The sequence below is a fragment of the Phoxinus phoxinus genome, assembly GCF_949152265.1.
Source record: "Phoxinus phoxinus genome assembly, chromosome: 8".
Lineage (NCBI taxonomy): Eukaryota > Metazoa > Chordata > Actinopteri > Cypriniformes > Leuciscidae > Phoxinus > Phoxinus phoxinus.
In genome coordinates, this window is record NC_136883.1 from 8,639,579 (window position 1) to 8,667,253 (window position 27,675).

The 27,675-nt window shown below is 41.0% G+C and overlaps 1 protein-coding gene and 1 long non-coding RNA gene across 4 annotated transcripts in view; one reads left to right on the forward strand and one right to left on the reverse strand.

Annotated features, from left to right (window-relative positions):
• LOC307003355 (CLOCK-interacting pacemaker) overlaps window positions 1-24,844 on the forward strand; it is a 350,350-nt gene extending 325,506 nt beyond the window's left edge. For all 3 annotated transcript variants that reach the window (XR_013798689.1, XR_013798690.1, XR_013798691.1), the window contains one exon: window positions 24,393-24,844. The gene's annotated coding sequence lies outside the window, so the exon portion shown is untranslated. The remainder of the gene's footprint in view (window positions 1-24,392) is intronic.
• Window positions 1-27,675, reverse strand: part of LOC307003359 — a 97,899-nt gene that overhangs the window by 39,477 nt on the left and 30,747 nt on the right. The window lies entirely within an intron of this gene.

Sequence of the window (27,675 nt, forward strand, 5' to 3'; positions counted from 1 at the left end):
AATAATATAATAGTATAATACACACAAAAGGGAAGGGGTTTGTAGAAGTTTATAACAGGTTGCTGTTTAGTTTGTTGACTTGACTTGACAAAATCCATAATGGCGTCTCACAAGTTGATCCACTTCGTCTCGCAGCACAAAGCACTGCATGACAAACAAAGTGCTGAATACAAAGAGATGGAATATAAAGACAAAAGCACAATACAAATATAAAGCAGCATCAAACTGAGCCACTAACATCCTGAAGTAAACTTTGAATCGCTCAGGATAATCCTGCAGCTCATTGACAAGGAGGTGGAACTCTCCTTCCTCTCTACGCCATCTCAGGATTGGATGGACCCAATATTTCCTCTCTCCTTTTCTTTTTTAAGAAACAAATCCTCCTCGCTGTTTGAAGACTCCATTTTGTATTGTTTTGCAAATATTTTTTGCAACAGATTCATTAATATGCACCGGACTCAAGGTATTTTCTAATATGAAAAAACGCACACGAAAATTTCGGACTCAGGACCATTATGGCAAGGACCATTATGGACTTGAAATGAAGGCCAGGTGGATGAAATCAATCTCTTCTGGATCTCCAGTAAGATTGTTTGGGTCAGAAAACAAGTATCAGGAAACTTGAGCAAAACTTTCAATTTGCTCTTAGATTAGATCTAGGAGAAAAAAATTGATATTAAAGAGGTGATTGGTTTTTCCTCTTAGTTCTAATGTGCCTGGAGACTCCACACTTTACTGTTTCACATGCCAGTCAACCGACCAGCGATTCTCTCTCTTTCTCTCTCTCTCTCTTCTCTCTCTCTGTGTTTGATTGGGTTCCAGCTCTGTTCTGAATAAAGGCTTAGAGAACTCTGTTTCCCACAAGCGAACAAAAGCTGTGACAGACAGAATGGAGCGGCTCAGAGAGGGAGGAGAACAGAGCGATGAAGAAACGCTCTCAGTCTGTAGGAACTAATCAGACTCTCGTTTAGCAAACAGAGGCATTCCTGTTGATGAAAGGAGAGGAGATGTAAGGCGGGACGGGGTCGGACTGAGCTCTTACAACTGCGGAACAACAGCAGGCCGACTCCATTATCCACCGTACGGCCTCATTAACCAGAGCTCCACACACACTCAACACACGTAACAAACAACAACTAACACGGACTCAACCCTCAAACACATACAATTCACTCTGCTTAGTACACCACTCTCTGGAATACTTGATTCTGATTGGTCAATCATGGCAGAGTGCACTCAAATATTTTGTGTAAAGAGCACTTAACTGTATAATTGACTTTTGTCCCAGTCAGCCGGTCGCAAAATAAACCCCTACCAAGCAGGCTTGTGCAAAATTCAGAATTTCAGAATTGGCCTCCATTCAATTCATGAATTGGAATTTGAATGAACTCCGCCCCACAGGAAGTTGAATTTGAATTGGAATGACAGGTAGTGGAATTAAATTCATGGCAATTCAACGAAATTCCACACAACAGAAAGAATGTGTTAAATCTCACATTCAGTGTTAGGAATGTTACTTTGGAAATGCAATTGCATACTTTTATAAGTTATCCTTTATAAATGTGGTCTGGATTACTTTATTTGGATTACTTTATCAATGCAAAGCAATTTCCTTTTAATTTGATGAGTAACTAATTGAATTTCACATTTTAACTCAGTAATACAACTAAATACAATTACATTCATTTTGTAATTTAATAACATAATTTCATTACACGCAAGTCACTCCTCAACCCTGCATACAGTTTGTTCTAAAATATAAATAATGATCAAATTCTTGAAATAAATTACCCCCTCAATGTTGTTTAATTAGTTTTGTTCCAATGCTATTTTCATTTCAACGTAATCAAATAACACAAAGTCGATGTAAATGCTGTTATCATTTATTCCAATGCAAAACTCACTGAGCAACACTGTTGCATCTAATTCTCAATAGCTCCTCAAATGTTTTATCATTGAGTCTGAGTTTCAAACAAATGTCCACCTCAAATTGTTTGGCAACCGTTTAAATACTTGGTTAAAGTAAAACATTTTGGGAAATGGAGTCATGTTCCATCATATTCCACAAAAGTACAATTACAATAAATCAAACTTAATTATATGTTCTGTGACTATAGAGCTTTTAACATTCATTGATGAGGGAAAACATTTCCTGTTAATGTAATCTGTACAAGTAGTTCAAACTAATATAATTTATAGAATATGTAATGTAATCATATCTGACATATACTGTAAAGCTTCATTGTTAAACACTTCACTTAAAATATCTATATTAATTTATTTGAATTGTTATTGAATTGCAATTTTGCTTCCTTTAATTCAAATTCGAATTGTAATTCCTGTTTTTGACATCAATTAAAATTCAAGAATTGAATTGGAATTCAAGAGTCATTCTCAATTCAATTCTGAATTGTGCACAAGCCTGCCACCAAGATCATCATCATCCCAGTTAGAATCAGTTGAACTCTCCTTAATTTATTTGGATTTCACTGCTTTTGGCCAAATAAGTACAGTTTATTTATGTATTATTTAAACATGTTTTAGATTGTTACAATAGAAAAGCTAGTTATTATTAAAGCTGCACTTATTTTGTCCCGCCCAAATTGTCCAAATTACTGCCATCCCAGAGAAAAAAAAGAGTTATCTTTAACATCTCAAATGTTTCTCCTAGACAAAACCGAGGTTACTTAAACATCAAATGAAGACTTTAGCTTGAGTCTTCTGCTTCTCACACTTGTCTACTAAAAAAAAAAAAAAATTAACACTCTCACAGCCGTCTCCTTTAACATTTTACAAGAGCTCTCCTCATCATCCCACACTGTGCTCATATTGTTCTCCTTAGCTAGAGACTCTGGATCTCTGATATTGGTCTCTTTTAAAGTTTAGAAGTGATCTCAGAAACATCACACACTGTGCTCATATTTTTCTCCTTAGCTAGAGACTCTGCTGGTCTCACATTTGTATCTAAAGTTTAGAAGAGATCTCAGCAACATCACACACTGTGCTCATATTTTTCTCGAGTAGTTATTCAAAGATCTTAAATCGGTGTGTCAGACAAAGGAGACATGCAAAATGTGCAGTGTTGGGGGGCATCCAGGAACGTGGTTGGAAACCACTATCTTATACTAAACATCTTACACATCTTTCTAGTGCAGTGCTCAAACCTGTCCTGGAGTACTACTAGCCCTGCACATTCTGTATTTTGCACATTTCAGGTCTTGCAGTCTCTACTAACGAGCCCATGAGTTGAACCAGGTGTGATAGATGAGGGAGACATACACACTGTGCAGGGCTGGTAGTACTTCAGGACAGGTTTGAGAACCACTGTTCTAGTGTGTTTGGAAAATGTGCTGCACATAATGCTGGGCACTGAATATACATTTAAACTAGTATCCTTAAAGGTGCCATATAATGCATTGATACTATATATATATATATATATATATAGGCTATATATAATTATTATTATTTTTATTTTTTTTCATGATGTCTACATCGAAAGTATGTGGCTTAGGTAAGGGCAAAAAATCTCCAGAAACAGTTTTACATGTCCATTTACAACCCTAGGATTTGTCCCTAGGATGAAATGAGCTGTTATTACCTTATTTGGAAGGGTCATGAATAATAATGTTGAGCACTGCTCTGATTGGCTGTTTTGCAGCCTACATCATTTGTACGCATGCTGTGATGTACTCCAAAGTACAAATGTGCAAAATAATCATACTTCAGATTTCAAACAAAAAAATATTTTAACAAATCGACTAGATGTATTGTCAAATGAGAATCATTTCAACTTAAGTGGTGGAGAAGGTCACGTTAGCTATAGGTGCGAGTGAGCCATCTGTAAGCAACCAAACTACCTTAGCTTCAGAGTTATGTGTTGTTGATGAAATATAGGCTAAATTATAATTCTTCCTGACAAAAGGGATTGACATAGATGTAACTACATCACGCATCACCCGCAGATGAGTAGCTGAGCGATCTATTCATCAAGCCAACTTGCAAACTATCGCAAATCTTACCAGTGCTGTTGCCGCTCTCTCCTATTGCAGGCTTTGATTTAGAAATGATCTGATGATCAATAAAATGCAGCTCATAACGGTTGCTTTCGGTGACGTGAACTCTGCAAATAGTGCGGGAATTGAAGATCATATTTATATCCGTTTAGCAGATAAACATCAGCCATGCCTGTTGACAGTTCTGTTCTGTGGGAAGGGTATGAAAAGTGCTCACATTCCCTGCACAGCCTGGCTGGAACATAACATTTATATCCATGATCTGCCATTTCCGCTATTGTCCTTGCTTGCTTGCTTCACAATACCTGCAGAACTTCTGATGATTCGGCTGTGCAGGTCCACGTTAATACTGACTGGCCTAGAACATAGACTGGTATATGCAAATTTTGGGGGCGTAAATATTAATGATAACGTACTGTAACGTCAATGTCACAGTTATGTTGGGATTCGTTTTTCACTGGTGTTTTGCAAACACAATTTACATATGAAGGAGGAAACAATGGTGTTTGAGGCTCACGGTATGTCAGTTCTATGTACAGAACTCTTATTATTCAACTATGCCACGGTAAATACAGTTTTCCTTTCTATGGCACTTTTAATTTTCTGAAATGTATAATGTTATTTAAATGACACTGTTGTTACTGAAATTAGAAAGTGTCTTAAGCTTAAAAAGAGCAACTTCTGAGTAATGAAGTATTCCTATAATGGAGTCTTGAAAGAGATTGCTGCAAGACAATATAGAGATGTTCTATGTTTCTTCTACCACATTCTCAGTTTTGACTCATTTGCTCTCAAATATTTCTCATGTCTCATTTGTGTCTACTTTTATTTCTCCTCAGAAATTTTAAGAGAAACATCAGAAATGCTATTGATACAACAATGAGATATAGCCTATATGAGAATCACAACTATGCCGAGTTCACACTGCACGATTTTAGGCCCGATTTTCACTCGACAACAGGTTTTTACGAAATTGCCTACAAATGCCTGAAATCGGAGGCAAAACGGTACCCGTTCACACGAGTAACAATCACGCAGTGTGAATGATCAAAGATGCAATTCTGAGAGTGATTCAAAATCCTGCTGTGTGAAATGTGTTCTAACTGAAAATGACATTTCCGATGACTACAGCCAATGAGAGAGCAATATATATCGCAGCGGGAAGTTTGGGGGAGGAGTTATAGACCAGAATATATCAGTATATCAGTGGTGCAGGTATGACATCACTTTGTAGGCCAAAACATTGAAGTGAGTTAGCATTTTCAGTTCCATCGTCCAAAAGTCAATGGGGTTTTTGAATGGGGTTTTGGTTAAATGGCTGAAATAAGGTATGTGGTGAAGACAAGCTCAAGATACTTTCACGTTTTATTCTACGACATAAAATACATCAATATTACCCCACTCAAGATTTTTTGAAGCTGTAACGTGTCTTGAAAAAGGCGGTTGCTAACAAGTTGCTAAATGGGACTACAGAGGCAGTTGTGGAGATTCATCACGCTGTAAAGGTAAGCTTTTACAGCATCGTTATGGTTATAATTGTGTTTACAAACTATTTTAACTCAAATGTTCTGGGAAAATGTTTTTAGATTAAAACTGAAAGAGTTGTCGGAAGCTTAGTGATGGTGACGTTGAATTCGTGGGACCGCGGTGTAGTTCGTTTATAGCCTACCTTTAGATTTTTACTTCTGGCAACTGCATTTAGGCTTCGAAATTCATAAAAGTTGTGTTCATCTGTAATAATTATCTTGATGGTAAAAACTTTCAAACTTTCTTTGCAGAACACACAATCCTTGCTTCCCGCCAATTCATAATATTTTTAAAAAATGTATCCTTTTCAGCGCAGAGACAATTTGGATCGCAAGCTTCTTGCGGGCTATAGTTTTTAATAACTATTCCAGTCTTGCGCGAGAACTCCGGTCTCACGCGAGTATGATCTTGCTTTATTTCATTATCACTTCTCGCGTGTGTTTGATTGTGAAACGTAGTTTGCAGACCAGACAGAGTTGTTGGCGATTCTAACTGTAAAGTCATGCAATGTGAAACCCCCTGTCACGGATCCATTGTGCAGTGTGCACAGCCAACAACTAAATGTTACCCCAGATAGTCGTGCAGTGTGAAAAGAACAGTGATCTTACGAGTTTGAAAATCGTGCAGTGTGATAAGTCTCCTGAGCTTAAGAAAAGTAACTACTCAGCAATACATTTTTCCTCCGGGATTAGTTAAGCCAGAAATTGACACTGAAGGATGAGAAATTGAAACAATGAAACTACATTTTGAACTTATACACATCATCTTTAAATTTGAATTTGAATTTACACAAATAGAAACAGACACAGATATGCCAACAAGTCTTTGGTGGATAAATGAAAATATGTATACTGTAAGTCTTAATCTTTTTATAGCACCCCACAAAATTCGCAAACATCAGCTAAATGAATGCATTATTTAAAGCCAGGCTGTTAGTGAGTAAGGTGCAGGGAGCTCTTGGGGAATGGATTGAAGTTGTTGACTGTAATTGGTAATTTAGCTGCACTGAGGTACTATGTGCCAAGAATTATTCAGGCCTGTCCCTTGTCCCTTGCTGTTCTCACACTATTTACCGAAAGAGCAGAACCTAGTCCCATTACAAACTTATGCAAGCAGGTCCATAGCAGCTATTATAAGTGAAACTCATTACTCAGAATGTCAGAATATCCACATTTCTACCTGGAAAACTGCAATGAAACACAACTTGAAGTCAAACATTCAATGTGGAAACTTGGATCAACAAGATGCTATTGACATTTCAAGAACATGATGGCAGATAGATGTACACAGTTACTAATACACATTCACTTATGAGCAAAAATGCACCAATTTGTAAAATTCATAATGTAATAAAGCATAAATTGTTTGGAGAAACGGGTGTGTAAACCAATAAATAATTATATTTCCAATCATGCACTCAAGGAACAAACATTAAAAGTAGGGTAGGGCGATTTGTTTTGTAAACACTTTTTGTTATACTGGTTGAAACTCTCTTCACATTTTGATAGCAATCAATAATAGAAGTTGTTTAAAAATTAAAATATGTACATATATCGGTAACACTTTATAATAACTGCACTCTATTAAGCATTAGTAAACAGTTAATTTATCATTTATAAAGCATTAATATACATTAATAAGCAGTTTATAAATACAACTATAAATAATTTATTCTTTATAAGCATATCTACAATGTGTTTAAATTTATCAATTGTAAATGAAGTATTGCATTATTTACAAACCAATTATTTAGGAATTGTCAGTGGTGATGTATGAATGTACATTCAAATAGTTTATTAATAATTTACTTACACTTTCTAAGTGATCGTATGAACCACTGACAACTCCTAAGTAAATAATGCAATACTTAATTTAGAAATGATAAATTGATCATTAATGAAGTATAAAAATACAATAATCAAACACAATTATAGATATGTTTATAAGTTAAGAATATTTTTTTTTACACATTTATAAACTGGTTATTAATGTATATTAATGCTTTATAACTGATTAATTAACTGTTTACTAATGTTTAAGTAATGATTAATAGCGTGCAGTTATATAAAGTGTTACCCATATATCTTCTGTGGAAGTCTCAGGACCAAAAAATGTCCTTTCATTGCATGCGGTCCGAATGCAGTGAGACAATGTCCTATACCTGCGTGCCAGCATTTCCATACCTCCACTCACCCTGCTCGCGGACATCACATCATCAGCACATTCTGTAATCGGCTATGCAGAGTTGTAGACAAAATCACATGATTTTGCATGAATCGCATATCCGAAATCGCATACTTCCTTACTTTATAGTAACAAACAGTGTGTGACAAAAGTAATATGTCCAAATTCACAGTACTCATAAAAGAGTAGGCAAAAAGTACTCAGATGACCTACAACTTCTGGTGAGATCCTGAAGTGTGCATACAATGGACATTTTACTATCCCATGAGGCCACGGGAGAGAATTTGTGAATGGCAGTGAATGACAACATGGTGAATGTAGTATGTTACGTTCATACTACACACATTCACACTATATGGAACATTTTTATAGTGGTTTTCAAGTAATTACTTATTCAAAATAACCTTCTCCAGAGAGCACGCAATTTGGGACACAGCCAGACAGTCACAGAGCACTGCAAACAAACAGCGGCCACCTTGTACAGTTTCTCCTGAACCAAAACGTGAGCTTTGAGTCAGGCCATGACGTGACCGTGATTACGAAATGGCAACCCATGACGTTCTACACGGAGCTGTTCACGTCCCCAGACTCAGATTTTTATGTTTCTATGTCAACTCTATCAATGTCAAAATGAACCCGCAGCAGTCAGGTGGTACAAGTAAGAGCTGTAAGTTATTTATGTTCATTATTATTCTAATGTGCTGTGCTTTGAGACATGAGGTAATTTTACACTGTCTCTCGTGACACTTTGCAGACTGTTATTTGCGTTCATTTGTTTTAGGCGTGAGGCATGGCTTTGGAGACGCTCTGAAGGGAGGGTGGGATCTGATGCTTTTAGTGCTAGCTTGCTATTGATAGCCTCTCCGAAACTGCCTACCCTACACAACATCATTTACTCACTACAATTTTGTTGATAATAAACTTACTTACTTCTTAATGGTTGTAAGTAGGAAGTTCCCACACCCCTACAATTTTGTGAAATGAATCAAAAGTGCCATTGTGCCTGGTCACAGATCATTTTTTATTTATTTAATTGTTTTTAGCCAGTCACAAACATCTGTCAGCCAATAGACTGGTAGATTCGAATGAGACTGAACCCATTCAAAGCAGTAATTCTACTATGGCTAGGACTCGTTTAATTGCCTTTCAACAAGTCAAATAAGACTGCTAGGCAAAAGTTATGTCACCTGATTAATATGCATGAAAATAAGCGGATTAAGGTTTTTAACCTTTCCTTAAGGAAGCCTACAATACCTGGATAGAGCCATCTATTGTTCATTGTTGTTGCTCAGCTCGCTCATGCAACCTGCTTCTTGGCTCTCTGGCAGTTTGGTAAAGCTTTATTTTGATGGTCCCTTTTGAACATTCTGTTGACTATAAGTAACCTTGCAACTACACGTCAACTAATTCTCAGTAGAGTATAAGTAGACTGCTTAATATCTGATAACTCTTTATTGTGATGGTCTTCCAATAGACATTCTACTGACTATACCTTTTCAGCTACATGTCAACTCATTCTAACCTTAACCCTACCAGTCTACTAATACTCTACTATCATCTACAGGCTACTTATGTTAAAAGGACCATCACAATAAAGTGAAACCCTTAGTTCTAGAATTAATATTTTAAAAGCCAATCATTTGAACCATAAATGCTTGACTAATTACTGCATGAAAATGACATCATGACAACACTGAGTGGCTGATGGCTGATGTGCACTGTTCCAAATGACTGAGCTGTGATGTGAGACCACAGACAGGGAATAATACAAGTCTATAAAGACCGCCTAATTTAATATAATAAAATATTTCCACTTCATGTTGCAGCTTTTTATTACATTTAAATGGCCGTCAAAAGAGAAAAAAAGGCTGTTATTTAACCATCTGGGGTCGGCAATCACGCCGGCGTGATTTGCGGAATTTTTTTCAAATAGCAGCTAAATAAACTTCAAATACTCCGTCATATATGGTCATACAGACTTAATAAATATGAAAAAATAATCTGTGAGATGTCTACTTTTGTATGTGTCTACTTACAATCAAACTTGTAAAATAAATAAATTAAACAGGGTGTGCTTTCTGCCTCTCCGTCTCGTGAACTTTTTTTTCTTGAGCACGTCTCTAAACATAAACAAAACTCAGCGAATACTAGTCACACATTTATGAATTATATATCTGTATAAACATTTAAGTGTGTAGTTATAAATGATCTGATTCAAAACGAAAACAAATATTCTCTGTTTAAGTAATTTGTATAAAACCAACAAGATATCCAGTTTCTCAAACCCTTGTTCATTAGTTTTAATGTGACCACACATTAGTTTTAATGTGACCACATTGCAGTCGAACTGTTGCTCGATGCTTCAGTGAATGTTCTCAGTCGCGCTGTGTGTTTGAAATAGAGGATGGATACCCGAGCCCACATCAGCATTGAACATTTTACATTTAAAACAGCTTATTATGTAGGTAGCCAATGTGCCTGATGCTTTCACTTGATGCAAACGTTGGTTTCTGTGATTAAAATACATGTAAAATATGACCATAACATCTGTCTTCCTGTGTGCGGAAATTTGTTTATGTAGCCGTGACAACGAAACACGTGCATGCACGCCGGTGCTAAGAGCCTTGTTGCTCTGCGCGCTGATGCGCTCATCTGTTGAAATTTGTGCTTTCCACACAAACAAACGTACATGTGTAATTAGTATGAGAAAAAATATCTTTATGCCTATCGGACGCGGCTCGGACAGAAAAACTCGTCCCGATCCGCAAAACGCACCAAACATAGGCTTCATGCTTTTTCTCCAATTTCATTTCATAACATCATATCAATGTAACGTCATATCGATGTAAACATTTGAAGTAATTGTTACTGAAGTGTTCCTTTTTAACGATGCCTGCTATAGCCTACTATTATTATTATTATTATTTCATGCAGCCCTGCACGTACTGTATGCCTAACGTTACAAGGTACAACAAACCTGGTGTTCATTTTATATATATATATATATATATATATATATATATATATATATATATATATATATATATATATATATATATATATATATATATAGTATGAAATGTATGTGTGTGTGTGTGTATTTAATAATTTTTAAAAAGCAATTTTAACCAGAACAAATCGAAAAGGCATTCCCAAAATCGTGGGAAATGACAGGTATGCACTATGTTTCAGGAATCGCACAAATGTGTGTGACTGTTTAAGTCTCTGTCTTTAGTTCAGTGTGTTAAATAATGTGCTTTTTTGCCATTTGTTGTGTATCTTTGGATTATGTTGTGTTGTAAATAAATCCAAACAATCAAAAAGCCATTCTTTTTTTAAATCTCCTCATTCTTTGTTCAAAGTTCCTCATATGACCTGAGAGCTCCCAATAGGACCATTATGGGAGGCTCTTTGTCTCTCTCAGGTGTGAAACACTCAATATTCATGTGTGGTTTACGCCTACTCGCATGAAGCTTTCTTACACAAGACATGTCTTACAAATTTTAAATCATTATATTGTCTTATCTGAATGAGTAGTCAAGGTGATTTTCACATAGTTTTGGAGCAAAAATTCTAGGCTACATGATACAATTTTCAAAAGTCTTGTGAAGAAATAATCAGTTTGGGTTTCATAACATTATTTCAGTGACTTTTTTTGTTGTCATTTTCACAAACCACGCATACATTTTATTATCTCAAAACTACACACTTTTACATACATGCTGCTGACATATTATTGTAGCAGAGTTTGTGCTGAACGCAGAGTTTGTGCTGAACGCAGTGTAATAAGACTTTAGCCATGAAAATGTCACAAGTAACAGAAATACGCACAAATGTTAGAGCATGTCAGAACACCTCCAGGACCCAGAAAACACCTCAGACCCCAGAGGGTTAAAGTTACATCATCGATCAGCCGTTACTAACTGTTGTTTCACTTGCTCAGTTTTACTCTAGAAGAGCATGGTTTTGCTGATCCACTCGCTATCAGAACCTAACCAACATTACCAGCTAAAGCCAGCAGAGAAATTCATACGTGTCCAAGCTGCATGTGACATTGCTGCAGTCGAAACTTGTACCTGAAGTATGTATATAATTGTTTCTTATTTTTTTAAAGTTTAAAGTACAATCTGTTATTTAGTATTGATGTAAAGGTTTGCTTTAATAATAAAAAAATATATATTTTAGGTCACAAATTTCCACATCATTTGGTGCCATTTAAAAATAATGTCAACATTCTGTTGGCATTAACTGGATGTGGAGATGGCCTTGGGCTGTTTTTTTTTTTCCACTTTGTGCAAATCATTTCTGAAATGTTGTTTGAAATAAAAGCTGCACTACACTGATTTCCACACACACACACACACACACCAGTAAAACTTTCTAAACCTCACTGACATTTTGTCTCAGAGATTAAATATATCATAACAAACGTGCCTCAATTAATTTATTTAGCAATTAAAAGGTCATTATTTTGATATTGCTTCTCTGCAAACCTGCAGTTTCAGATCGTTTCATCGTGGTACACTTGATTCTCAGTATAGGCCAAGAAGGATGTCATGCTAGTTGGGGACAGTCTGCATTTGGATGTTCCTTTGATTTGAGTGATAAAATATGCAAACATGCTAAATGCTTCAGAGTGTTTTAGAAGCCAGTTGCAAAGCACTGCAGTCAGAAAACATTAGCCAACAAAGATGATGTCCAGGGTTACTTAGCAGATGCGGACACAGAAATGCGTCAAGAGCTGACGTGAAGATTGACGCAGGACCTAGGAATGATGCTTTTCAGGAGATGAGCTGAACTGAGTAAAGTGCTCCGTATGTGTTCCATGTTCAATCTGTCTTTATGTTCCTCAAATTTTGACCATTCATCTTCATCAAAGTACTAGTTAGGGCCCAAGCCTTGAAAAGGCGAAGGCCCTATTGTTTTCCTTCGGATTATTCTTCTTTATTAGGGCCCAAGCCTTGAAAAGGCGAAGGCCCTATTGTTTTCCATGGGATTATTATTCTTCTTCTTTATTATTAGGGCCCAAGCCTTGAAAAGGCGAAGGCCCTATTGTTTTTCTAAGGATTATTCTTCTTCTTCTTCTTCTTTATTATTATTATTATTATTATTATTATTTTACTACCTTTTGGGCACTTTTGGGGGCCTTAACGTGCTCAAAAACTCTTGAAACTTTGCACAAATGTCAGAACCCGCGGCCATTAGGGCCGCACTGAAGCTGGGACCCGGGCGTGGCAGGGGGGCTCGGCAGCGCCCCCTGGAATGGGATTCAAAAACATGTCCATATATCAAACACGCTTGCATGTAATAATATGAAACTCGGTACACATATAGATCTCATCGGGCCGAACAACTTTCGTGCTCTAAGTTTTACGCCAGTCCAACAGGAAGTCGGCTATTATGGGCTGTATGGAAACGCATGTTCTGGCATTTGAAACACTTCTCCCAGAGAATTCATCCGATGACCACGAAACTCGGTGTGCATGAAGTCAAGACATGGAGGATGCTAAATTGCGGACGGATTTTTGATATCTCGAACGGTTTGGCCGTGGCGAGGAAACGAATTTATGATTAAAAAAGGATGCATAAAGTGTGTTATAACTTAATTATAGTTTTATCTACAGTTACAAAACTCAGCGTGTATTTTGATCTTATCAAGCCGAACAACTTTCTAATTTACAGTCATTAGCTCCGACCAACAGAAAGTCAGATATTGTGGTTTGTATGTGAATTGTGTCTCTCTCTGTCTTTCTGCCATTCTGTGTGTGTGTGTCTGTCTGTGTGGGGTGGGGAGGGGAGGGCGGGATCTGTGTATGTGTGTGTGTGAGGAGGGGGGCTAGTTTAGTTTAACCCTTTCTCTGCTGTGTGCAAAATCTTGGGCACTTTTGGGGCCCTTAACGCCCCGAAACTCTTGAAATTTTGCACACAGGTCAGAACCCATCAGGGCCGGGCTGAAGCTGGTACCCGGGCGTGGCAGGGGGGCTCGACAGCGCCCCCTGGAATGGGATTCAAACACTTGTCCGTATATATCAAACACGCTTGCATGTAATAATATGAAACTCGGTACACATATAGATCTCATCGGGCCGAACAACTTTCGTGCTCTAAGTTTTACGCCAGCCCAACAGGAAGTCGGCTATTGTGGGTGGTATGAAAACGCATGCCCCTGGAATTTGAAACACTCTTTCTAGAAAATTCATCCAATCGCAACCAAACTCGGTCAGCATGACGTCAAGACATTGAGGATACTAAATTGCTGACGGATTTTTGATATCTCGAACAGTTTGGCCGTGGCGAGGAAACGAAATTATGGCGAGAAAAGAGAAACACGATGTGTTATAACGTCTTCATACATTAATTGATCTTGATGAAACTTCAGTAGCGTGTTTGTTGTAAGAGAGCGATCACATGGATGTAACTAATGTGAGTCAAAGTTATAGCGCCACCAACTGGCAGCAGGAAGTGTGTTACTTTTGACAAAAGTGGGGGGGTTAGTTTTACCTACAGTCACAAAACTTGGTATGTATATTGTGCACATCGAGCCGGACAACTTTCTGATTTACAGTCATTAGCTCCGACCAACAGGAAGTCAGATATTTTGGTTTGAATGTGGTTTTGTCTCTCTCTGCCTCCCCCTGCCATTCTGTGTGTGTGTGTGTGTGTGTGTGTGTGTGTGTGTCTGTCTGTGTGGGGAGGGGAGGGAGGGCACACACACACACATAGACAGCCCCCCCTGTGTGTGTCTGTGTGGGGAGGGGAGGGAGGGCACACACACAGACAGCCCCCCTGTCTGTGTGTGTGGGGAGGGGAGCAGAAAGACTATGAACAATTGTGCCATCTAGTGTTTTATACTATGTATAAATGTGTTTTTTATTTTAAACAAGTGTTTTAAAGTACACTAATTTCAATTAATGATATGCTGCATTTTTATGTATATTTAAACATTATCAAAGTTAGGATGTCATTTTTTTTAGTTTCAAAAGTTATCTGTCTCTGTCTCCCTTTGGCTGTCATTACCCTCCCCTCACTCCCACAGTCTCACTTATTTCTTTCTATATCAAATAATATTACCATAAACAAAAAGTTTCAGTTTCTTTTTCAATCAATGTATTATGTGTAACTTAAAAATAAGCAGATTAAACAGATATGTTTGAGGGCAAGACATGAAAACGATGAAATATAATATAGTATTAGTAAAATAGTGCAGTATAGGGTTGGATGAATCAGATAAATAACATATTTTGTTAAAAAAACATTTGGTTAAATAAAATCGAGTGATACATAGGGCTATATTGCCCTCTCGACAGTCAAAGCGGGTTACGTTATTGCCCGTCGTGCACAGGAACCCGAAAGGCAACGGGGTGGCGGCTTTATATATATATATATATATATATATATATATATATATATATATATATATATATATATATATATATTTATTATTATTATTATATTACTACCTTTTGGGCACTTTTGGGGGCCTTAACGTGCTCAAAAACTCTTGAAACTTTGCACAAATGTCAGAACCCGCGGCCATTAGGGCCCGACTGAAGCTGGGACCCGGGCGTGGCAGGGGGGCTCGCCAGCGCCCCCTGGAATGGGATTCAAAAACATGTCCATATCTCAAACACGCTTGCATGTAATAATATGAAACTCGGTACACGTATAGATCTCATCGGGCCGAACAACTTTCGTGCTCTAAGTTTTACGCCAGCCCAACAGGAAGTCGGTTATTATGGGCTGTATGGAAACGCATGTTCTGGCATTTGAAACACTTGTCCTAGAGAATTCATCGGATGACCACGAAACTCGGTGTGCATGAAGTCAAGACATGGAGGATGATAAATTGCGAGGGGATTTTTGATATCTCGAACGGTTTGGCCGTGGCGAGGAAACGAATTTATGGCGAATATTGGAAACAGGAAGTGTGTTATAACATCCTCATACATTAACTGATCTTGATGAAACTTCAGCAGTGTGTTCGCTGTAAGAGGCCGATCACATGGATGTGACTATTGTGAGTCAAAGTTATAGCGCCACCAACTGGCAGCAGGAAGTGTGTCACTTTCAAAATGCTTTGAAATCACCCTCTTATTTTTACCCGATTTGCTTCAAACTTCATCTGTATAAATGTAAACACACGGCAGATGTAGACCTGTGAAAGGATTATTGATATCTTAAATACTGTCGCCATGGCAACGCTTTAAACTTTTATATTCTTTTTGGGTGCATTTGAGGCTCTTAACATGCTTCAAATTGCATGAAACCCAACATGCATATCAGATTTATTAGGTACTAGGCATGTGTGAAGTTTCAGAAACGGGCGCGGTGGAGGGGCTCAGTAGCGCCACCTTTAGTCAAAAATGGGGTATTAGTTTTACCTACAGTAACAAAAATCGGTATTTATATTTATCTCCCCGAGCCGGACAACTTTCCAATTTACAGTCATTAGCTCCGACCAACAGGAAGTCAGATATTTTGGTTTGAATGTGATTTGATGGGAATTTTGCCTATTCTCTATCAGTGTCTGTTACCCCTTTTCCACCAACAAGAACCAGGTGCTGGTTCAGAGCTAGAGCTAGAGCCGGTTCGGAGTTGGTTCTACTGACGGTTCTTCTAAGAACCGGTTTGCCTTTCCACAGGCTAGAGAGCCAAAACAGAGCCAGATCTTACGTCACTGTGTATACATCTCATGTTGCCCAGCAACGCTAGCGCGGCAGCGCCAAACAAAAACACACCAGGCTTGTTCGAGATGGTTCGGCTACTCGCAGACCGATCGCCGCGTGACATTAAAGCACTGCGAAAGCGATCAAAAGCACAAGGAGTCGTATGCTCTCCAAATACTCCCGGAGCTCTGATCGGTCCGCGCCGCTCCGATGCATCTCGAACAAGCCATCAACAATAACGGACGTTGCAATACTATGGATCCTCATGGGATTGCAAAAATACATCGGAATCCAACGCGTTCGTGCAGCTCGCCGTAACTTACATAGACGGATATTATAATCGATCTGCTATTAGCTCGACTAGCTGCTATTTAAAAATGGCGGTCACAAGTTTCTATTCGTCTTGTTGGTCACGGTAACCCCACCCCCAGCCCCTGACGCAAGCGGTTCTTACTTGGCTCCGTTCTAGACCCTGCAATGATTTGGTGCTACTTAAGAACCAGTTTTACTGGTTCGGAGCTGGTGCTTTGGCGGTGGAAAAACAAAGAACCGATTTGAAACTAGGCTCTGGCTCCGAACCAGCACCAGCTCTGCCTTGGTGGAAAAGGGGTATGTGTGTGTGAGAGAGGAGGGGGGCTTTATTTTAACCCTTTCTCTGCTGTGTGGGACTTCTTGGGCACTTTTGGGGCCCTTAACGTGCTCGAAAACTCTTGAAACTTTGCACACAGGTCAGAACCTGCGGCCATCAGGGCTGGGCTGAAGCTGGTACCCGGGCGTGGCAGGGGAGCTCAACAGCGCCCCCTTGAACGTGGTCCGAAAAACTTGGTCCATATATCAAACACGTTTGCATGTAATAATATGAAACTCGGTACACATATAGATTTAATCGGGCCGAACAACTTTCGTGCTCTAAGTTTTACACCAGTGTCACAGGTCGAGGTGGGCCAAGCCAGACTGCACCCACCCCTAGACCAGGATCACCCTGAGGAGCGTGTCAGAGGAGGAGGCAGGAGACAGGAATAAAAAGAATGACAGGCTTTATTAAATATAAAAACAATTTGAAAATCCTAATCTAAAATTCCTCTTCCTTCCTCTTCCCAGGAATCCAAGGCAAGTGGGGGGTCAGGCTCACTTCCTTCTGGCGCTGGTGCCGACTCACAGTGGTAGATACTGGACAGGTGGGTATCACAGGTGAGTAAACGAGTCGGGCTTACTTCCTTCTGGCGCTGGTGCCAACTCACTGAACAGGTGAGTATCACAGGTGAGTATCGCAGGTGAGTAGGTGGATCAGGGTTCACAGGAGTTGTAAAGGGCGGCACTTCGCACCATACAGGTGGGTTTCAGGGCTACAGCAGACTCAAGTCGCAAGCGGAGCGGGGCTTTGGCTGGCCCAGACAGAATCAACACTTCAAATAGAGGTGAATAGCTCTCACATGGGTGGCAGGAGACAGAGTCATAAGCTGAGCAGGGCTTTCACTGGGGCAGACAGCACACAGACTTCAAGCAGAGGTAAACAGTTCTCACGTGTGTTGCAGGGGACAAAGTCACAAGCTGAGCGACGTTCGCTGGAACAGACGGAATCAACACTTCAAAATAGAGGTGAACAGCTCTCACATTGGTGGTAGGAGACAGAGTCATAAGCTGAGCAGGGCTTTCACTGGGGCAGACAGCACACAGACTTCAAGCAGAGGTAAACAGTTCTCACGTGTGTTGCAGGGGACAAAGTCACAAGCTGAGCGGGCGTTCACTGGAACAGACGGAGTCGACACTTCAAATAGTGGTCAACCGCTCTCACAAGGGTGGCAGGAGACAGAGTCATAAGCTGAGCTGGGCTCTCACTGGGACAGGCAGCATAAACTTCAAACAGAGGTAAGCAGTTCTCACGTGTGTGGCAGGGGACAAAGTCACAAGCTGAGCGACATTCGCTGGAACAGACGGAATCAACACTTCAAATAGAGGTGAACAGCTCTCACATGGGTGGCAGGAGACAAGTCATAAGCTGAGCAGGGTTCTCACTGGGGCAGACAGCACACAAACTTCAAGCAGAGGTAAACAGTTCTCACGTGTGTTGCAGGGGACAAAGTCACAAGCTGAGCGACGTTCACTGGAACAGACGGAATCAACACTTCGAATAGAGGTGAACAGCTCTCACAGGGGTGGCAGGAGACAGAGTCAATAGCTGAACAGGGCTTTCACCGGGACAGACAGCATTCAAACTTCAAGCAGAGGTAAACAGTTCTCACGTGTAGTGTGCACACGGGGGCTTTTCCTTCTGACATCCAACAGGTGACTGCAATCGATCTTGCTAGACTCTTATGATGGACGGTAGACCAGCATAACACATGGGGAGTGCACGGCGATAAAAGGTAAATCTTCCACACACACACGACAGTCCAATTCCAAACATGCAACGTGATGGGAAACGTCAATTTCAGCACTACAAATCCACTCTTCAAGTGCAAAGTAAGGCCAACACTCACCCAGAGGTCTCGATCTGAAGAGCCGATGATAGTCAGAGTTGGGACAGATGCGGTGAATAATTTCCTCACCACTACAAGCGGCTTCACTTCGCTGGTTTCAATGGCCGAGGGGGAGGCTAGAGATCGACAAGGAATCAGTCTATTTCACTCAGTGCGATGTATACAACGTGATCCAAGCACTTCAAACCAGTATCCAATTTAGTGTAGAAAACATGCGTTTATGAGATTCAATTTGTCAATCACTCATCTCACTCTTTCCCAGTCCAGACGACGAATTCCACTCTTCAAAACTGCCCTCGGATCCCACAAGCAACACTCCGCTTCTTTCACGATGGTCCTTCAGCTGCAACACTCCACAAACATTTCCCAACGGGAGAGAACCACACCAGATCGCCGGGGGAAGACAAAGAAACAACCACACAACGCGGAGGGAGAACACCCAGATCAACGGAGAAGAAAACACAACAACCAGCCTTCTCTTCCCCTTGTGTTTTATCCTCTCAGAATGCTGGCGTGGCCTCAATCAGGCACTCAAAGTGAAGTCCCCGCACCTGTTGCCAATCTGCCGTTTTGTTGTCATGACGACAGACACACACACAAGCCCGGGGACAGTGTTACACTAAAAGTGTCCCGGCGGGAACACTTCTCTGGTGGAATCAGTTCCGGGGATTATTTGTCACCCCGTGACACCAGTCCAACAGGAAGTCGGCTATTATGGGCTGTATGAAAATGCATGCCCCTGGAATTTGATATACTCCTCCAAGAAAAATTATCCTATCGCCACCAAACTCGGTCAGCATGAAGTCAAGACATTGAGGACGCTAAATTGCGGACGGATTTTTGATATCTCGAACGGTTTGGCCGTGGCGAGGAAACGAAGTTATGGCGAGAAAAGAAAAACACAATATGTTATAACGTCTTCATACATTTATTGATCTTGATGAAACTTCAGCAGTGTGTTTGTTGTAAGAGGGCGATCACATGGATGTGACTATTGTGAGTCAAAGTTATAGCGCCACCAACTGGCAGCAGGAAGTGTGTTACTTTCAAGATACTTTTGACTAAAGTGGGGGGGTTATTTTTACCTACAGTCACAAAACTCGGTCTGTATATTGTGCTTATCGATCCGGACAACTTTCTCATTTACAGTCATTAGCTCCGACCAACAGGAAGTCAGATATTTTGGTTTGAATGTGGGTTTGTCTCTCTCTGACAGAGTTCCCCCTGCCATTCTCTCTGTGTGTGTGTGTGTGTGTGTGTGTGTGTGTGTGTGTGTGTGTGTGTGTGTGTGTGTGTGTGTGTGTGTGTGTGTGGGGAGGGGGGGAGGGAGGGAGGGAGGGAGGGAGGGCACACACACAAGACAGCCCCCCCCTTTTCTGTGTGTGTTTGGAGGGGAGCAGAAAGACTCACACTGATGCAAGCTCTAAAGCAGACTTCTTCTCGACAGTCAAAGCGGGGTTACGTTATTGCCCGTCGTGCACAGGAACCCGAAAGGCAACGGGGTGGCGGCTTTTTATATATATATATATATATATATATATATATATATATATATAAATAAATATAGCTGCAAGCAGCGATGGAGGGCCCAAGCCGGTGGCAGCGCCAGCCCGGTGCCTTTAGTGTAACTAAAGGCACCAGGGTGGCGGTGCCACCGGCTTGGGCCCTCCATCGCTGCTTGCAGCTATATTTATTAGGGCCCAAGCCTTGAAAAGGCGAAGGCCCTATTGTTTTCCTTCGGATTATTATTTATTATTCTTCTTCTTCTTCTTTATTATTATTATTATTTTACTACCTTTTGGGCACTTTTGGGGGCCTTAACGTGCTCAAAAACTCTTGAAACTTTGCACAAATGTCAGAACCTGCGGCCATTAGGGCCGCGCTGAAGCTGGGACCCGGGCGTGGCAGGGGGGCTCGGCAGCGCCCCCTGGAATGGGATTCAAAAACATGTCCATATATCAAACACGCTTGCATGTAATAATATGAAACTCGGTACACATATAGATCTCATCGGGCCGAACAACTTTCATGCTCTAAGTTTTACGCCAGTCCAACAGGAAGTCGGCTATTATGGGCTGTATGGAAACGCATGTTCTGGCATTTGAAACACTTCTCCCAGAGAATTCATCCGATGACCACGAAACTCGGTGTGCATGAAGTCAAGACATGGAGGATGCTAAATTGCGGACGGATTTTTGATATCTCGAACGGTTTGGCCGTGGCGAGGAAACGAATTTATGATTAAAAAAGGATGCATAAAGTGTGTTATAACTTAGTTATAGTTTTACCTACAGTTACAAAACTCAGCGTGTATATTGATATTATCAAGCCGAACAACTTTCTAATTTACAGTCATTAGCTCCGACCAACAGAAAGTCAGATATTGTGGTTTGAATGTGAATTGTGTCTCTCTCTGTCTCTCTGCTATTCTGTGTGTGTGTGTCTGTCTGTGTGGGGTGGGGAGGGGAGGGGGGATCTGTGTATGTGTGTGTGTGTGAGTGTGTGTGAGGAGGGGGGCTAGTTTAGTTTAACCCTTTCTCTGCTGTGTGCAAAATCTCGGGCACTTTTTGGGCCCTTAACGTGCTCGAAAACTCTTGAATTTTGCACACAGGTCAGAACCCATCAGGGCCGGGCTGAAGCTGGTACACGGGCGTGGCAGGGGGGCTCGACAGCGCCCCCTGGAATGGGATTCAAACACTTGTCCGTATATCAAACACGCTTGCATGTAATAATATGAAACTCGGTACACATTTAGATCTCATCGGGCCGAACAATTTTCGTGCTCTAAGTTTTACGCCAGCCCAACAGGAAGTCGGCTATTGTGGGTGGTATGAAAACGCATGCCCCTGGAATTTGAAACACTCTTTCTAGAAAATTCATCCAATCGCAACCAAACTCGGTCAGCATGACGTCAAGACATTGAGGATACTAAATTGCTGACGGATTTTTGATATCTCGAACAGTTTGGCCGTGGCGAGGAAACAAAATTATGGCGAGAAAAGAGAAACACGATGTGTTATATTGTCTTCATACATTAATTGATCTTGATGAAACTTCAGTAGCGTGTTTGTTGTAAGAGAGCGATCACATGGATGTAACTAATGTGAGTCAAAGTTATAGCGCCACCAACTGGCAGCAGGAAGTGTGTTACTTTTGACAAAAGTGGGGGGGTTACTTTTACCTACAGTCACAAAACTTGGTATGTATATTGTGCACATCGAGCCGGACAACTTTCTGGTTTACAGTCATTAGCACCGACCAACAGGAAGTCAGATATTTTGGTTTGAATGTGGTTTTGTCTCTCTCTGCCTCTCTCTGACAGAGTTCCCCCAGCCATTCTGTGTGTGTGTGTGTGTGTGTGTGTGTGTGTGTGTGTGTGTGTGTGTGTGTGTGTGTGTGTGTGTGTGTCTGTGTGGGGAGGGGAGGGAGGGCACACACACACACAGACAGACAGAGGGGAGCAGAAAGACTATGAACAATTGTGCCATCTAGTGTTTTATACTATGTATAAATGTGTTTTTTATTTTAAACAAGTGTTTTAAAGTACACTAATTTCAATTAATGATATGCTGCATTTTTATGTATATTTAAACATTATCAAAGTTAGGATGTCATTTTTTTAGTTTCAAAACTTATCTGTCTCTGTCTCCCTTTGGCTGTCATTCCCCTCCCCTCACTCCCACAGTCTCACTTATTTCTTTCTGTATCAAATAATATTACCATAAACAAAAAGTTTGAGTTTCTTTTTCAATCAATGTATTATGTGTAACTTAAAAATAAGCAGATTAAACAGATATGTTTGAGGGCAAGACATGAAAACGATGAAATATAATATAGTATTAGTAAAAGAGTGCAGTATAGGGTTGGATGAATCAGATAAATAACATATTTTGTTAAAAAAACATTTGGTTAAATAAAATCGAGTGATACATAGTGCTATATTGCCCTCTCGACAGTCAAAGCGGGTTACGTTATTGCCCGTCGTGCACAGGAACCCGAAAGGCAACGGGGTGGCGGCTTTATATATATATATATATATATATATATATATATATATATATATATATAAATAAATATAGCTGCAAGCAGCGATGGAGGGCCCAAGCCGGGGGCAGCGCCAGCCCGGTGCCTTTAGTGTAACTAAAGGCACCAGGGTGGCGGTGCCACCGGCTTGGGCCCGTAATCGCTGCTTGCAGCTATATTTATTTATATATATATATATATATATATATATATATATATATATATATATATATATATTTATTTATTAGGGCCCAAGCCTTGAAAAGGCGAAGGCCCTATTGTTTTCCTCCGGATTATTAGGGCCCAAGCCTTGAAAAGGCGAAGGCCCTATTGTTTTTCTTCGGATTATTATTTATTAGGGCCCAAGCCTTGAAAAGGCGAAGGCCCTATTGTTTTCCTTCGGATTATTCTTCATTATTATTATATTACTACCTTTTGGGCACTTTTGGGGGCCTTAACGTGCTCAAAAACTCTTGAAACTTTGCACAAATGTCAGAACCCGCGGCCATTAGAGCCGGACTGAAGCTGGTACCCGGGCGTGGCAGGGGGGCTCGACAGCGCCCCCTGGAACGCGGTCCGAAAACTTGGTCCATAAATCAAACACGCTTGCGTGTAATAATATGAAACTCGGTACACTTATAGATCTCATCGGTTCATATATCCTTCGTGCTCTGACTTTTTACCCCAGCCCAACAGGAAGTCGGCTATTTGGCGTAGTTTAAAAAACACATGCAATGGAATTTAAAATACTCCTCCTAGACGATTCAACCAATCACCACGAAACTCGGTGTGCATGAAGTCAAGACATGGAGGATGATAAATTGCGAGGGGATTTTTGATATCTCGAACGGTTTGGCCGTGGCGAGGAAACGAATTTATGGCGAATATTGGAAACAGGAAGTGTGTTATAACATCCTCATACATTAATTGATCTTGATGAAACTTCAGCAGTGTGTTCGTTGTAAGAGGCCGATCGCATGGATGTGACTATTGTGAGTCAAAGTTATAGCGCCACCAACTGGCAGCAGGAAGTGTGTCACTTTAAAAATGCTTTGAATTCACCCTCTTATTTTTACCCGATTTGCTTCAAACTTTATGTCTATAATGTAAACACACGGCAGATGTAGACCTGTGAAAGAATTATTGATATCTTAAATACTGTTGCCATGGCAACGCTTTAAACTTTTATATTCTTTTTGGGTGCATTTGAGGCTCTTAACATGCTTCAAATTGCATGAAACTCAACATGCATATCAGATTTATTAGGTACTAGGCATGTGTGAAGTTTCAGAAACGGGCGTGGTAAGGGGCTCAGTAGCGCCACCTTTAGTCAAAAATGGGGTATTAGTTTTACCTACAGTAACAAAAATCGGTATTTATATTTATCTCCCCGAGCCGGACAACTTTCTAATTTACAGTCATTAGCTCCGACCAACAGGAAGTCAGATATTTTGGTTTGAATGTGATTTGATGGGAATTTTGCCAGTCTCTCTCAGGGCCCTATCTTGCACCCAGCGCAATTGACTTTGAACACCGACGCGTGTATCATTCCTATTTTGCACCCGCGCACAGCGGACTTTTCCCTCCACAGACGCACGTCGGTAAATTAGGGAATGAACTTGCGCTCGCGGGGGCGGTTCAGCGCAAAGAGAAGGCGTGTTCCGGCGCAAAACTTCAATGGTGCTATTTTCCAGTTTTAGAAAGCAATTGCGCCATTGACCAAGAAAAAAACAGTCTAAAGACAGTGGCGCGTTGCGCGTTAGTGGTGTGGTATTTTAAGGGCGCGTGCTTGGCCATAATGTTAACGCGCATCCACTTTGATTCTCTAATATAAACAGATGCAGCAGTTTTCATTTTTGCAAATCATACATTATTACAAGGAAAAATATTAACACACGAGGGAAATCATTGGTATGTCCGTGAAGATGTGAAAAAGATCTATCTAGATAAAAAAAATAAAAAAATCTAGATTAGGCTACACATTTACCCAAATTATACGCCTGTTTAACCTAATTTGTGTGGGTTTCTCCCGTCATCCCCAATGTCACTTCTCTGTGTTTTACGGCCCTGACGAGAACGTCGGTTTCCTCGGCTGTGAACCGCTCCTGGCGTGCGCTGGCAAATCCGCCGTTATAATAGCGATCCGCCATGGAACAAGCGCGCCTGCTCTTAAAGGGAATGTGAGAGGACGCTCTGATTGGTTTATTTCACGTTACGCCCAAACCACACCTATGAATAATGAAGCTACTTCAGACCAACCCCTTTTAGATTTGCGTCGGGCGCAAGAGTCATTTATCCGCCGGGAAAATAGCAACAGCGCCGGGATCCGCCCACAAAGTTACTTGCGCTTTGCGCTTTGACACTTGCGTTTCAGATCGTTAAAATAGGGCCCTCAGTGTCTGTGTGTGTGAGAGAGGAGGGGGGCTTTATTTTAACCCTTTCTCTGCTGTGTGGGACTTCTCGGGCACTTTTGGGGCCCTTAACGTGCTCGAAAACTCTTGAAACTTTGCACACAGGTCAGAACCTGCGACCATCAGGGCTGGGCTGAAGCTGGTACCCGGGCGTGGCAGGGGAGCTCAACAGCGCCCCCTTGAACGTGGTCCGAAAAACTTGGTCCATATATCAAACATGTTTGCATGTAATAATATGAAACTCGGTACACATATAGATTTAATCGGGCCGAACAACTTTCGTGCTCTAAGTTTTACGCCAGTCCAACAGGAAGTCGGCTATCATGGGCTGTATGAAAATGCATGCCCCTGGAATTTGATATACTCCTCCAAGAAAAATTATCCTATCGCCACCAAACTCGGTCAGCATGAAGTCAAGACATTGAGGACGCTAAATTGCGGACGGATTTTTGATATCTCGAACGGTTTGGCTGTGGCGAGGAAACGAAGTTATGGCGAGAAAAGAAAAACACAATGTGTTATAACGTCTTCATACATTTATTGATCTTGATGAAACTTCAGCAGTGTGTTTGTTGTAAGAGGGCGATCACATGGATGTGACTATTGTGAGTCAAAGTTATAGCGCCACCAACTGGCAGCAGGAAGTGTGTTAGTTTCAAGATACTTTTGACTAAAGTGGGTGGGTTATTTTTACCTACAGTCACAAAACTCGGTCTCTATATTGTGCTTATCGATCCGGACAACTTTCTCATTTACAGTCATAAGCTCCGACCAACAGGAAGTCAGATATTTTGGTTTGAATGTGGTTTTGTCTCTCTCTGACAGAGTTCCCCCTGCCATTCTCTGTGTGTGTGTGTGTGTGTGTGTGTGTGTGTGTGTGTGTGCGTGTGTGTGGGGGGAGGGAGGGAGGGAGGGCACACACACAGACAGCCCCCCCCCTTTTCTGTGTGTGTTTGGAGGGGAGCAGAAAGACTCACACTGATGCAAGCTCTAAAGCAGACTTCTTCTCGACAGTCAAAGCGGGGTTACGTTATTGCCCGTCGTGCACAGGAACCCGAAAGGCAACGGGGTGGCGGCTTTTTATATATATATATATATATATATAAATATAAATAAATATAGCTGCAAGCAGCGATGGAGGGCCCAAGCCGGTGGCAGCGCCAGCCCGGTGCCTTTAGTGTAACTAAAGGCACCAGGGTGGCGGTGCCACCGGCTTGGGCCCGTAATCGCTGCTTGCAGCTATATTTATTTATATTTATATATATATATATATATATATAATTAGGGCCCAAGCCTTGAAAAGGCGAAGGCCCTATTGTTTTTCTTAGGATTATTATTTATTATTCTTCTTCTTCTTCTTTATTATTATTATTATTTTACTACCTTTTGGGCACTTTTGGGGGCCTTAACGTGCTCAAAAACTCTTGAAACTTTGCACAAATGTCAGAACCCGCGGCCATTAGAGCCGGACTGAAGCTGGGACCCGGGCGTGGCTGGGGGGCTCAGCAGCGCCCCCTGGAATGGGATTCAAAAACATGTCCATATATCAAACACGCTTGCATGTAATAATATGAAACTCGGTACACATATAGATCTCATCGGGCCGAACAACTTTCGTGCTCTAAGTTTTACGCCAGTCCAACAGGAAGTCGGCTATTATGGGCTGTATGGAAACGCATGTTCTGGCATTTGAAACACTTCTCCCAGAGAATTCATCCGATGACCACGAAACTCGGTGTGCATGAAGTCAAGACATGGAGGATGCTAAATTGCGGACGGATTTTTGATATCTCGAACGGTTTGGCGGTGGCGAGGAAACGAATTTATGATTAAAAAAGGATGCATAAAGTGTGTTATAACTTAGTTATAGTTTTACCTACAGTTACAAAACTCAGCGTGTGTTTTGATCTTATCAAGCCGAACAACTTTCTAATTTACAGTCATTAGCTCCGACCAACAGAAAGTCAGATATTGTGGTTTGAATGTGAATTGTGTCTCTCTCTGTCTCTCTGGCATTCTGTGTGTGTGTGTCTGTCTGTGTGGGGTGGGGAGGGGAGGGGGGATCTGTGTATATGTGTGTGTGTGAGGAGGGGGGCTAGTTTAGTTTAACCCTTTCTCTGCTGTGTGCAAAATCTCGGGCACTTTTGGGGCCCTTAACGTGCTCGAAAACTCTTGAAATTTTGCACACAGGTCAGAACCCGCGGCTGAAGCTGGTACCCGGGCGTGGCAGGGGGGCTCGACAGCGCCCCCTGGAATGGGATTCAAACACTTGTCCGTATATCAAACACGCTTGCATGTAATAATATGAAACTTGGTACACATTTAGATCTCATCGGGCCGAACAACTTTCGTGCTCTAAGTTTTACGC